The sequence below is a fragment of the Chelonia mydas genome, chromosome 3 (genome assembly GCF_015237465.2).
Source record: "Chelonia mydas isolate rCheMyd1 chromosome 3, rCheMyd1.pri.v2, whole genome shotgun sequence".
Lineage (NCBI taxonomy): Eukaryota > Metazoa > Chordata > Testudines > Cheloniidae > Chelonia > Chelonia mydas.
Window position 1 is genome coordinate 47,089,653 of NC_057851.1, and position 14,299 is coordinate 47,103,951.

The 14,299-nt window shown below is 42.4% G+C and overlaps 1 protein-coding gene across 2 annotated transcripts in view; it reads right to left on the reverse strand.

The window, feature by feature from the left end:
• Positions 1-14,299, reverse strand: part of KHDRBS2 (KH RNA binding domain containing, signal transduction associated 2) — a 621,327-nt gene that overhangs the window by 17,256 nt on the left and 589,772 nt on the right. Inside the window, exon 11 of one of the 2 annotated variants that reach the window (XR_006289434.1) lies at positions 11,189-11,262. The exons of the other annotated variant lie outside the window; for it this stretch is intronic. The gene's annotated coding sequence lies outside the window, so the exon portion shown is untranslated. Of the gene's footprint in view, positions 1-11,188; positions 11,263-14,299 lie in introns of those variants that run through there. 2 annotated transcript variants of the gene reach the window in all.

A 14,299-nucleotide genomic window follows, 5' to 3' on the forward strand; every position in this document is an offset into this window, starting at 1 on the left:
TTGATAGCATTTTCTCCTGGGTGATTCCTATCTCAATACAATGTTAAGGCTGACCCACAGCTGCTAGTTTTTGCAAGAAGTTCATCTGGTCTTAAAGGGTACGACTCTGCCCAGGTTTCAACTCATCAAGTATTCCAAGGTCTTCACTGTGAGATAACTGTTAGTCCTGCAGCCTCCATCTGGGGAATTATGTGAGAGCGGCTGCCACAGCAACTGGGAAAGTCAAAGCCAGCTTCCAAATACTTAGCTGAAGTTGCTGCCTCCTGTATTGCTTCCCTCTAGCTATCTAGAGGCACAGCAGCTGCCCATTCCTCCTTGATCCCTTCCCCTGCTAGTCATTGCTCATTTGGAACTGGCAGTAAGATTTGCAGGATAGAACCCCTAGGGAATGTGGGTGGTGCAGATAAGCTGCCCACGGACTGTATAACTGAGAGTTCTGCGTGGGGCCTGGGCAGACATTGTGTGGTAAAGGATGGGCATTCAGATGGGTGAAAGGAAAGATGCATGGAAAATGGAAAAGGCCCTTCTAAGATGGAAGAAAGTTGACAATTTTAATTGTGGGGGCCCATTCACATAAAGTTAAACCCTTCTGTGAGGAAACACCAAATGCAGTGCCCATTTCTCCACTGGCCAGCTCCCACACTCTTGTCATCATCCCCAGAGAAACAGTATCATTTCACAAGCCTCACTTTATGAAATGTTGGTATCTTGAGCTTTTTGAACATGACTGATGGAGCTCAGAGACTTTCAGAGGACACATAATATTTCAAGGAGTTTATGTAGGTAGATGGTTTCTAGGAGCAGTAATGGAGTCATCTTTATGCTCTGTTTTCAAATGGTCCCACTGGTTTATCAGCACTGCCCATGTTCCTCTCTGGTCTGTATGTGTACAATATTTTCACAGATGCAGTGTCAGTGCATAGTGCAGCTCAAAACAGAGATTCAGCACACAATGGAGAAGGGCCTGCTAAAGATGATGGACAAGAGAGGGAAGGTAACCTCAGAAGGAAGGGGACAAAAGGGTGAAGGGGACTGCTGGAGGGCCAGGCACCCTCCTGAAAAGGAGATGGACTCAGCTGATCTGGGAAGTAGAAAAGAAGAGCTGATGAAGATGGACGCCTCTTGATAGTGAGGAACAAATTGAACAGTGGAGAAGGTATATGACACTTTTCTAATCGCTGGAGAGAGAGAGGCTGCAGGACTGTGAAGTTGCTTGCCAGGATAGATGGAGCAGCATCACCAGTGTGAAGCTGTTTGTCTGCATCATGGCACTAACAGAGGGCCTCTGTACATTGCTGCTCCTGTCACCACCAGCAAGGAGCCTGATATTCATGCAACCATTCCCTCCTGCCCCTCCCTCAGATGTTACTGAAAGAGTCCTCCAAGCATCCCCATCAGTGCTTCTCATGCTCCCATTATTTATCCACTTTGGTAACATCCTACAGCTCCTGAGCACACCCTTCTCCTGATTCACTCAAAGAAGCATCTCAAGGCCATTGAATTCCTCTCAGCCTATTAATTAATACTGACAAAGGTGCAGTTTTCACAGCTCATTGTAATACTCTCCTTATTCACAGCTTCAGTATAATTAACATTTTCTATCTGTAAGTGGGGGATTGGTCCGGCTATTGTGGGGAACTTCCTGACTTCTATATTACTCCGGTGGAATCGGATAGCAAAAGGATCTGAGTCCTTGCTCCAACTCCCTTTACCCAGATGCCTGCCTGACTTCAAAGACTCCTCTTCCACTTTCCCATCCAGCAGAGTCATTGTAACCCTGATAAGGCTGGGCCCAGGATTCCTCTTAACTGCCCGTCTCGGCTGGGTTGCTCAGGACAGAGGCTAGGTTGTCCCCACTCTGGGATACACTTTCCTTACTGGTCATTTCCCTGACCCAGTGATCTCTACATTGAGTTTAAACCAAACTAAATTTATTAAACAGCAACTGTAATGACATAAGGGAGAAATGGAAGAGGTTAAAAGATCCTTAAGGACCCAGGGACACCATACACAATAGTCTCTGGAATTTAAGAAACCGTCACAGTCTATTCCTTACACCTCCCTGGCTTCCCTCCCAGGCCCTGGCTGTGCTGCATGGGTACTCACTGTACTCAGTTCCAGTATTATTGCAGCATGGCAGGTTTCTGCTATGCCGGCTCCAGCCCCACGGCTCCCCACTGTAGCTCAGCCCTGGCTCACCATCAGCGTGGCTGGTATCCGCTGCTCTCTCTCTCCCTTACTCAGCCTTGGCAGCCCCAGCTCACAATGAGGATAGTCCCTGGGCTCTTGGCTCCCTCATTGGACTGCCTGCCATCTGTCTGACTTGGAATGCTGGCCTCTCTCCACTGGTTCTGGAGACTGTCAGTCTCAGGACCCTGACTCCTATTTGGCCCTTCCTCTTTCTCCTGGTATTGGGAGGGGGCCAACCAAAAAATCCATTAAGTTCCATTAAACAACCAACAGCCCCCTTACACATCATTCAGCCCTGTTATGTGTTGGACTTTACCTAAACGGACCCTGGACTTCAGAAAAAGCAGACTTTGACTCCCTCAGGAAACTGATGGGCAGGATCCCCTGGGAGAATAACATGAGGGGGAAAGGGGTCCAGGAGAGCTGGCTGTATTTTAAAGAATTCTTACTGAGGTTACAGGAACAAACCATCCCGATGTGTAGAAAGAATAGTAAATATGGCAGGCAACCAGCTTGGCTTAACAGTGAAATCCTTGCTGATCTTAAACACAAAAAAGAAGCTTACAAGAAGTGGAAGATTGGACAAATGACCAGGGAAGAGTATAAAAATATTGCTCAGGCATGCAGGAGTGAATTCAGGAAGGCCAAATCACACTTGGAGTTGCAGCTAGCAAGAGATGTTAAGAGTAACATGAAGGGTTTCTTCAGATATGTTAGCAACAAGAAGAAAGTCAAGGAAAGTGTGGGCCCCTTCCTGAATGAGGGAGGCAACCTAGTGACAAAGGATGTGGAAAAAGCTAATGTACTCAATGCTTTTTTGCCTCTGTCTTCACGAACAAGGTCAGCTCTCAGACTACTGCACTGGGCAGCACACCATGGGGAGGAGGTTACCAGCCCTCTGTGGAGAAAGAAGTAGTTCAGGACTATTTAGAAAAGCTGGATGAGCACAAGTCCATGGAGTTGGATGCGCTGCATCCGAGAGTGCTAAAGGAATTGGCGGATGTGATTGCAGAGCCATTGGCCATTATCTTTGAAAACTCATGGTGATGGGAAAAGGTCCCAGACAACTGGAAAAAGGCTGATGTAGGGTCCATCTTAAAAAAGGGAAGGAGGAGAATCGGGGGAACTACAGGCCAGTCAGCCACACCTCAGTCCCTGGAAAAATCATGGAGCAGGTCCTCAAGGAACCAATTCTGAAACACTTAGAGGGGAGGAAAGTGATCAGGAACAGTCAGCATGGATTCACCAAGGGCAAGTCATGCCTGACTAATCTAATTGGCTTCTATGATGAGAGAACTGGCTCTGTGGATGAGGGGAAAGCAGTGGACATGTTGTTCCTTGACTTTAGCAAAGCTTTTGACATGGTCTCCCACAGTATTCTTCCCAGCAAGTTAAAGAAGTATGGGCTGGATGAATGGACGATAAGGTAGATAGAAAGCTGGCTAGATTGTTGGGCTCAACGGATAGTGATAAATGGCTCCACGTTTAGTTGGCAGCCGGTATCAAGTGGAGTGCCCCAAGGGTCAGTCCTGGGGCCGGTTTTGTTCAATATCTTCCTTAATGATCTGGAGGATGGCGTGGATTGCACCCTCAGCAAGTTTGCAGATGACACTAAACTGGGAGGAGAGGTAGATATGCTGGAGGGTACGGAGAGGATACAGAGGGACCTAGACAAATTGGAGGATTGGGTCAAAAGAAATCTGATGAGGTTCAACAAGGACAAGTGCAGAGTCCTGCACTTAGGACGGAAGAATCCCATGCACTGCTACAGACTAGGGACCGAATGGCTCGGCAGCTGTTCTGCAGAAAAGGACCTAGGGGTTACAGTGAATAAGAAGCTGGATATGAGTCAACAGTGTGCCGTTGTTGCCAAGAAGACCAATGGCATTTTGGGCTGAATAAGTAGGGGCATTGCCAGCAGATCGAGGGACGTGATCGTTCCCCTCTATTCAACACTGATAAGGCCTCATCTGGAGTACTGTGTCCAGTTTTGGGCCCCACGCTACAAGAAGGATGTGAAAAAATTGGAAAACGTCCAGCGGAGGGCAACAGAAATGATTTGGGGACTGGAACACATGAGTTATGAGGAGAGGCTGAGGGAACTGGGATTGTTTAGTCTGCGGAAGAGAAGAAGAGGGGGGATTTGATAGCTGCTTTCAACTACCTGAAAGGGAGTTCCAAAGAGGATGGATCTAGACTGTTCTCAGTGGTAGCAGATGACAGAACATAGAGCAATGGTCTCAAGTTGCAGTGGGGGAGGTTTAGGTTGGATATTAGGAAAAACTTTTTCACTAGGAGGTTGGTGAAGCACGGGAATGTGTTACCTAGGGAGGTGGTGAAATCTCCTTCCTTAGAAGTTTTTAAGGTCCGGCTTGACAAAGCCCTGGCTGGGATGATTTAGTTGGGGATTGGTCCTACTTTGAGCAGGGCATTGGACTAGATGACCTCCTGAGGTCCCTTCCAACCCTGATATTTTATGATTCTATGATTCTAAACATTAGACATATAGGGCTGTATCTCCCTGAAAGTACCAGCAGTCCTCCAGGCTGCACAGACAGCCAATGCAGGAGCCCAGCCTATCCAGGAGAGCAGCCAACCACCACTGCAAGGCCAAAGAGGGAAAGCAAAAGCTCCACAGCAGGGATTTGCACAACATCCTGGAGAGAGAGGACAGCTCACATTTTAATGCCCCTTATACATCACAATGCTCTTCTCAAGGTCCTGTCCTCTGCTTCTATCTGGGGCAGTAGAGACAAAGGCCAAAGGTCATTTAGAGAGAGATATAACTCTCCTGTACAGTGAAGAGGATGTTGGCTCTCTAATTTCATAGTAATCAGGATTGGAGGGTATATGTGAAAGGGAAAGCTTTGCCTCGCCTTGGCATTCTAGTGCAGCTGTGTCTGCTGACATTGAGACTTCCTTAGTTGGTCTGAGATCTCTCTCACTGAAGAAAAGGAGTACTTGTGGCACCTTAGAGACTAACCAATTTATTTGAGGATAAGCTTTTGTGAGCTACAGCTCACTTTGCTCAAATAAATTGGTTAGTCTCTAAGGTGCCACAAGTACTCCTTTTCTTTTTGCGAATACAGACTAACACGGCTGTTACTCTGAAACCTCTCATTGAAGGATTATGATAGGGAACCCCATGAAAGGAAGTGTCCCCTCTTCCTAACCTGGTTACTAATATTTGAAGAGAGAGGGTGTGGATAGAAATCATGGCTGCATAGCCCCTCTGCATATCCTCGATGGATTCTGTTGTTTCTGAGCTGTAAGACAGAGATAAGTTCTTTGGCCTTTGAGGCCTTTTCAAATTACAGATAACAATAGAGAAGAACCCACCCCCCATAGTATTCCTTGAGGTTGGTATACAACAGAACCTTCATGTGGCCAACAAGTGTATAATATATCTGTACTGTTTTGCCTATTTCATATGAGATAGCATGGACAATGGAGGATAGGTCCATCAATGACTATTAGCCAGGATGGGAAGTGATGGTGTCGCTAGCCTCTGTTTGCCAGAAGCTAGAAATGGGAGACAGGGGATGGATCACCTGATGTTCATTTCCTCTGGTGCACCTAGCATTGACCACTGTTGGAAGACAGGATACCTTTGGCCTTACCCAGTATGGCCGTTCTTATGTTCTTATAATTTATATTCTATATGAAATGGTCAGTTCAATAGGAAATAATAATAAATAATATTATGTAAGAATGAGGGGATGCGGAGATCATGCTCAGCATGTCTCCTGATGTTAGTCTCAACTGGCAGCTGGGCTGGAGGAGTTAGTATTGGTGTCATGCTTTTGCAAGTAGTATCCATTAATAACATGATGTAGGCCCTTCAGCTGTGTAGCTGTGGAAGCTACATGGAGTTTCTGCAGGCCATGAGACATGAAGGCTCTTTTAATCTAAGGAAAGCCCTTTTGGATGTAATGGTGATTTTTTTTACTGTAAGATTCCCCTGCTGAAACACTTACATTGCAGCTATATTTAGAAAAGGGTTTATATAAAAATTCATCATCTCACTCAAAAGTTCTATTCCCTCTGTGTATTCACCATCATATTTGATTCTTTAAATATTAGTGAGGTCTATAGTGGATTGTGGGGAGCATTCTGCCCTTTGCTCTTCCTCAAGTGAATCAGAATTGAATCAAACTCACTCTCTCTTAGTTGTATTGCTTTGTGTTCCTCATAGCACTACTCAGCCATCACAGCCAAGAGACAGCGAGTTGGATTCTATTTTGGCTGACTTGGGGAAAAGCAAAGGGCAGAATATGCCTGGAAGACCATTGTAGACCTCACTATGCAGATGTACGCACTTGGATGCTATGGGCTAGGTTCCACCTCTTAGAATATGTCTACACTACAAGCGCTAGGGCAGCACAGCTGCCGCATTGCAGTTATGCTGCTGTACCACTGTAGTTTACACATTCTACAATAAGGGAAGGGGTTTTTCGTTGCTTTTGGTAATCCACCCCATCATGAGGCAGTAGCTAGGTAAACATAAGAATTCATCTGTTGACTTAGTGGTGTCTATACCAGAGCTTAGGTTAGTGTAGCTGTCTCTCTCAGGGGTGTGAACTTTTTACACCCTAAGTGACATAACTAGATTGACCTAAGTGTAGACCAGGTCAAAGATACAACTCATAGTAAGGGGTGGGGAGTAGCTGTCATCCCAGTAGCATCCCAGGGAAAGAATTGTGATTCCTCCCTTGTTCCATGGGTAGTATGTTGCTGCTGGCTTATAACAGCAGCAAATTACTATTCTCCACCATCCTACTGTGGTTCAGTGTTTCTGGCCATTCTCTTACTTAATCTGTCCACTTGCTCCACAGGAGGAACAAGTAGGAGTGCAGCACCCAGTAACCCCTCCATGCCCATATACAACAAGGTCTAGCTAAACTGGTAGAGGTGCAAGAAGTTGGTTCTCTTTCTCCCTTTCAGGGTATATCTACACTAGAAACACTACGGCACAGCTGCACCTCAGCAGCTGTAATGCTGTCAAGCTCTAGACACTCACGACAGAAACAGAAAGGGTTCTTCTGTCACTCTAGTAAATCCACCTTTCCAAGAGGCAGTAGCTAGGTAGAGAGAAGAATTCTTTCATTGACCTAGCAGTGTATACAGTGGGGCTTAGGTTAGCTTAATTACTTCACACAGGGCATGAATTTTTTCACAGCCCTGAGTGATGTAGGTAAACTGACCTAACTTTGTAGTTCAGACCAAGTACTAGACTACATGCCTGTGCAGAGGGGTAAGCCATAATCCTTTCCTTGGGGTACTGTGTAAAACCCTAATACACTGAGATACATAGATCATCAACAGAAGTGTCAACTCCATACTAGGTGACAGGTTTCAGAGTGGTAGCTGTGTTAGTCTGTATCAGCAAAAACAAAGAGGAGTACTTGTGGCACCTAAGAGACTAACAGATTTAGTTGGGCGTAAGCTTTCGTGGGCTAGAACCCACTTCATCAGATGCATCAGATGAAGTAGGTTCTAGCCCACGAAAGCTTATGCCCAAATAAATATGTTAGTCTCTAAAGTGCCACAAGGACTCCTCATTGTTTTAACTCCACACTAGTTGCACATCCAAATTCTGCCATCAGAGGACCAGTACAATTTACTAAAGAGGTGTAATCAAGGGCATAGGTGTAACTGAGGGCAAAATATGAAGGGGATGGGATTGAACAAGTGTAAGGGAAAGGATTTGCTGGCCTGCAGAAGCATCAGTATTGGTGTTGAGACATAAGCCACAAAGAACACAGTTTGATTTTCAGATTTCAGGTAGAGGTTACAGAGCTGGCAATTAGAAAACCAGCTTTTCATTGCTAAATGGATTAAATCTGAACTGGAGACACTGAAAGATAATAAACCTGATGCCTTTTTTAGAGTCACTTTTCACAGTAGAATTGTACTTAAATAGAACATATTGCCACTTTATAAACCACCACGTGGGAGAAATAATTGTATATCTTAGTAGTTTTGTATATTAGGAAGTCCTTGAATATACAAATACAGGATTATTTATCCTTAATTATTATGATAGCAAGAGAAGGGTTTTTGTTTGTTTGTTTTGTTGCTTTCAATATCCAGTGACCTACAAAGCTTGGATAAATGCCACTGTTCATTCACTAGAAGGCTTATAAACATCTGTGTTTGCTTCTGCAGGAGTGATAGCTGCCTGGAGATAACAAATCTGATGATTATTTCAGACATAGAGGACAAACAATACTCAAGATGATGCCTCTAAAGTGCCTGGCACACATTTACAAAAGATGCAGACGTTACCACTCTGTATCATATTCACTGTAACAACCAGAACAGACTCCAGAATGTAAATTCCACTGGAATAATACAGTGAATGGGGAGCAATTGAGAAAAAATGGGGGAGTAATTTCCTTTGTGAATCAGATTAGGTCCACTGTATTGCGATGTGAGGCATAAAGCTTTGTTAAATGGCATGTGACTATTTTATAGTTTCCCCCTCCCTCTTTCTCATGTGTATATTTAGAAATATTTACCTCTGTGGTTAACAGTGAAATCATCCAGCAGTGCACAATCTTATTCATTTATCTAGTCAATTCATTAAAAAGTAAGATAATTATAGGGGCATAAATTTGTCTTGCATCATTACCATTAACATTTAGGGAAGGTATAGTGTGGTGTCCAGGGAGTGGAAAATACATTCATGAAATATTGTATCCATTCACTGAAGATTAATAATAATAAAATCAGTTTACTCTCCATGTTTTAATTAATGCAGCATAATGTTAGGTTTTACTGCACAAGTTATTTTGAAATACTTGTACATGAAATATATTTTCGTATGTTTAGTCCTTCACCTGATATTCACTGATCTCTAACATCTGCATGTTCTGATACCACAAAGAAAAAAATTACTGTTATTTCCTCAGCTGAGTCACTTTCAGGATGTTTCGAGGATGTCTAATAGATAAAGACATTACTTCACTATATGAATATGAATCTCTGAGACTTATCTCCTACTTTGAGTGACAACAAAAACTGTTCAAGTGTTTCTTATACTAAAAAGATTTCAAATCAAATATTTTAAACAGAGTAAGATTAATACCAAACTGTACATAGAGCTACTACATAAGTATAGTATAATATTGATGAATAACAACAGTAACATACATAAAAGGAAGAAATTACATTTAATAACATTTACGGTGCTGTGTATTGTCTTAAAGACACTGCCACTTTATCAAATCTTATCACAACTTATTCCCAATGTTACAAGATGACATTAATATATTCAAAAACTCACATTGGAACTATCTGCTTTTTTCGCTGATGACAAATCGCATACGACGTGTGGAAGAATACCCTGAGAAAGGTTTTCATGCTAAAATTCTCTGGAATTTAGCAACTTATTTAAAAAATAAGTTGCCAATTGTTTACAAAACAACAACATAGATCGAGTCCATTTGTGCAATGCCAAATCAGAATCTATAGTGTGCATGAATATTTAGCAGAGGTGACATACATCTGCAGTCAGTCTAGTAATATAGTGCCTGTTTCTGCTGCCCTAACTCAGTTTGGACTGAATTCTCTGCTCATTGAAATTGGTGCTGTTCCATTGACATTAATGCTATAGTGCCAATTTATACCAGTAGGGAATCTGGCCCATTGAGTAGTATTTTAGTCCACTGGAAGTCCCATCAAATGTAATGTATGAGTAAGAAGTTGGTAAGAATGGGTCAACAGTAAAAACCATATGTTTAATGCCCATTATTTATATACCAAGGGTCAAACCATGATCTTTGCAGAAGAAACTCGGAGGGTGGAGTTTCCTGCAATCATCTTGTTGGACATTCAGGTGTTCCCTGTGTGGCAGGTAGTGCCTAGGGCTTTCCTAACCAATGGATGTTCTGAGATACATGGATAAATCTCCTGTAAGGATGGATGTGTTGGAATCTCCATCCTTAGAGGTTTTTAAGGCCCGGCTTGATAAAGCCCTGGCTGGGATGATTTAGTTGGTGCTGGTCCTGCTTTGAGCAGGGGGTTGGATGGACTAGATGACCTCCTGAAGTCTCTTCCAACCCCAGTCTTCTATGATTCTGTAATTCTATGTGTATTCACTAATGCATTCATCATGACAGCAAGGCTGGCTCAGGAACTCTGTATGTCCTTCACTTATTCTGAGGATAGTGGCTTTCCTTTTGCACCCCCGTCAACCCTCCCACTCCCACAGCATAGAACCTTGAATCCAAGTAGATCATACATAGGGATTCCCCTTTGCTCAAAGGACTGGGGATAGGGATGACACCACATTGTCTCAACACTCTTTTTACAAAAACTGGGGCATTTTTGTGGGTCTTCCACTGTTGTAATCCCCTCTGCAGAAAATGAAGGGGAGGGAATGATCTCAGCCCATATAAACTGCAGACCTAAGGCATATTCTAAGCAGTCGTGTTATACAATGAATAGCTCTTTTATTCAGTCATGTTCCACTCATTGTTTAGAGAGAGTGTGCTATTGTGTTTAATTTGGTTATAAACTAGAAGACAGAGTCACACAAGAACTAGGGTTCTGGCAACCCAGCACACTGCCAAGACAAGTACAGTCACTCTGGTCATGGAGTGGGAAAATGCAACTGTGCAAGTGACTTGACATCTCCTAAAAACAAGATGTTGATTTGATATCACACAGGCTATAAACAGTGGATCTTAACTTGAGGTTTCAGTAAATACGTATGTATGACAGCCACCTTCCTTTAAAAACCAGTCGGTCACTAATATTCCTGGTGGACTACAGCATTTCTTAGGAGTGGCTTCCTCACTTATTAATGTATCTGCTGCTAATTTTATCATGCAGAATGGGAATTTGTCCCATCACTAAATATAAGGCAAGTTTAGTAGAAATATAGAAGTTGTCAGCACATGAGAGTCAACACGTTATTGCTATACTGCAGCCATTTATAACAAAACTAAAATGAGCACTCACTTGTTTGGCATTAATTTAATGTCCCACTTAGCTCCTATCAGATGCAAATAGCTGCTTCATCTGTTTAAGCATTTCTTTTCGTGAACATAATGAAGTGCTCTGTACCTGTCAAGTAAGCAGAATTCATAACTGAAATAAGAAATGGATGAGGAAATTCAGTGTCCTTGTTAAAAAATATTAAGCCTCCAAAGGGACAGTGTCAGATTTATTCCAGCCATTGGTTTCCTTTTATGAGGTTTACCTACCTGCCACCTCCCCCCTACCCCGCATAGAGCCTTTTGAAACATGGCATGCCAAAGACATTGCTGAAAAGGCTATTAATTCAATGTATGGCAAAGTTAACAACAGCTGTAGTTGTCAAACATACTCAAAATAAAATAAATTAGCCAGCCAACCTCTTGTATTTAAGTGGTTTTTATATTCTGTGTTTTAGAAAAACAGTTTAATTTTAAACAGCATTTTAGTTATGATCAGCCTCTCTTGAGGAAGTTTTTTATGAGAATGAATGGAGATAATGACTACCATTAGTCTTTGCCATTAGCATAAAGCATGAGGAACTCTACAAAATTTATAACAGGCTATGACATGACTGTAAAAATATGACTTTCTAACACTTGCATATGCTTTTGACTACAGCTGGTTGCTATTTGGTGACGTTAAAGCTAGTAATAGTATATTTGATAACATGTTCATCATCGGGTCTAATTGTTTCCACCACAGGATGTGAAGCTTTATGTCCTCTATCAACCAAAAACAAACAGTCATCCTGCTTAATGGCTGTTCAATTAATGTTTATGGTGCTACTTTTATACCCTGAGTTATCTGACAAATAAACTCCAAGAAGCAATTTAAGACCCTCTGAAGCTTAATGGGATCCCAACCAATATTAAAAATTACTACAAATTTCTATACAATCCCACACTTGCAGATGTGAAATGGGAGACATTTATCAGTGTTAGACATCTTTTCAAGGACAGCAGGATTAATTGTGAGAGGGAAAGGAAATCAGAATTGTAGAGACAGAAGGTCCGTGTAACTTCAGTTTGGTTAGCTTGAAATTGCTGATCTGACCTGGGCTAAAATGGAGAAGACCTGGTCAGATAAGGTCAGCCTCAGTTCATCCCATTGCAGAGGATAATCCTCTAAAGCTGATTTGCCCTCTATAATCTGGATGCTCTCCACCTATTCAGAACTCTGCCTCCTTTGTATAAGAAACTGGATTGATTAAAAAGAAAAGAACAGTTCAATAATGGGTTTCTCTCCTGCCGCTTTGGTGCATATTAATTCATCTCTCTCCCTTTTGTAAAAAGCCTGTAGAGAGCAGTGTAAAATTACCGTAAATATGTTTTCACTGGAGAGCTGCCATTGTTCTAAATTATGAAAGTAAATGATTTCTGGTTTGTGCTGTTAATTGTATAGAGCAGTAATATATTCATCCAGCGCTTCCCATTTTAATTCAGGCTCCCTGATCTCTGGCTTCTAATGATGTATTACAAGTGTGTACTTCTCTGACATCTAGGTAATTAATCATTAATATTTCTCAGTCCCCCATCGTAGCTGGACACAATTAGACAAGAAAGAACAGACTTGAGGGGTGGTGAAAATTTATTTTCAGAAATCACACATATTTTCACACCATAAACTTTGCTCGACATCCACTGCTGCAAATATATTTTAATAGAACTGCTGTTATTGTGGCTCCCTTCCCAACCTCCCAGCAGTTTTAGTAGAGCAACATGAGGTTTATAAATAGGGAAAATGCAAGTTTAAAGGTTGTCAAGCCTTCCTGACAACTTCCCACCAGGAATGCAGCCGAGAAATGACAAACTTATCACCTGACTGGCTGATGTTTAAAGCTCACTGCTTTTGATTAAGCCGCAATGAGCCTTCCAGTTTGGAGTTCATTTTCCGTTTCATAAACACCACTTCACCAAAAATTATGCAGTTGATCTGATTTGAATCTGATTAGTTTAACACTACAGTTTTACTATTTGTAATAAATAAAGGTCACTTTCATGGTGTTACTGCACATTAAGAAACATTTTAGGAGGGTGGCAGACTTGTTTTTATTTCTCATGTATTATTGTTTGACACGTTTAAAAAACAATAGTGATATATTTTAACAATGTTGCTTGTATTTTACTTGCACAGTTGCTGTGTGTAACTATATATGTAGTCATATTCTGGTTCACCTCTGCTCTGGTGTGAGGACTAAGCAGTAAGCAATAGATCCATTTAAGGTACAATGTTGTGACCTTGACAGGTGAGTTGACCTCATTGCTAGCAAGAAAGTCAGTGGTAAGCTTAGTAGCCAAGTTCTTTAATGGAAAGCCCCTGTATTAAATTGTATCGTGTAGACTTTGTGACTGATTCTTTCAACAACTTGCCCTGTAAAAGTGCAGCCACCACAGGGGACTGCAAGAAACACTGCATGACTATTTCAATTCCATCTGACTTTGCAAGAGCAAATTCAAATACTCTGGGAAGCCCGATGCACTTTTATCTTTTGACATCCTCTCAGTTTTGTGTCCTCTTATATAAAATTATAGCCTCCATTGATCTGCATTGCAGGCTTCAGTGGTAAAAGGCATTTCATGTCTTTGGGCCACAATTTTCTCTGATTGGTCAGTTTAGAGACAATTGAGAGGAATTGCACTTAATCAGAAATAAATTTTGGGTGGTGTTAGCCTGCTTATAAAAGTGATGCACTCTCTCTATAAAGGCTAAAAATCACATAGGGCGAACATGCACATTCAGGACTCTGACCTGAATGAGAGTTGAGTGCACAGTCCAAAGGCCAAATATGATCCTTGCTACATTGACATTAATACTCTAAACCCCTTTTATAAGCAGGAGTGTCTGCCCATCCAAATCTACACGATGTTACTGAGCGGCATACAGAACCCCACATTGAGATAATGGGTAGGGCCCTACCAAACTCACGGCTGTGAAAAACATGTCATGGACCGTGAAATCTGGTGCCCTGCCACAGGCTCCTACCCTGCACAGGGTTCCAGCTGCTAATCATGGATGGGGATGGGGAGGGATGAGACTCTGTCTTCCCCTGCAGGTGCTGCTCCTGGGTTGGATCAGACCCACCTCCGGGATCTCCCCCAGATGCAGGAAGCTCTGCGGCTCCAGC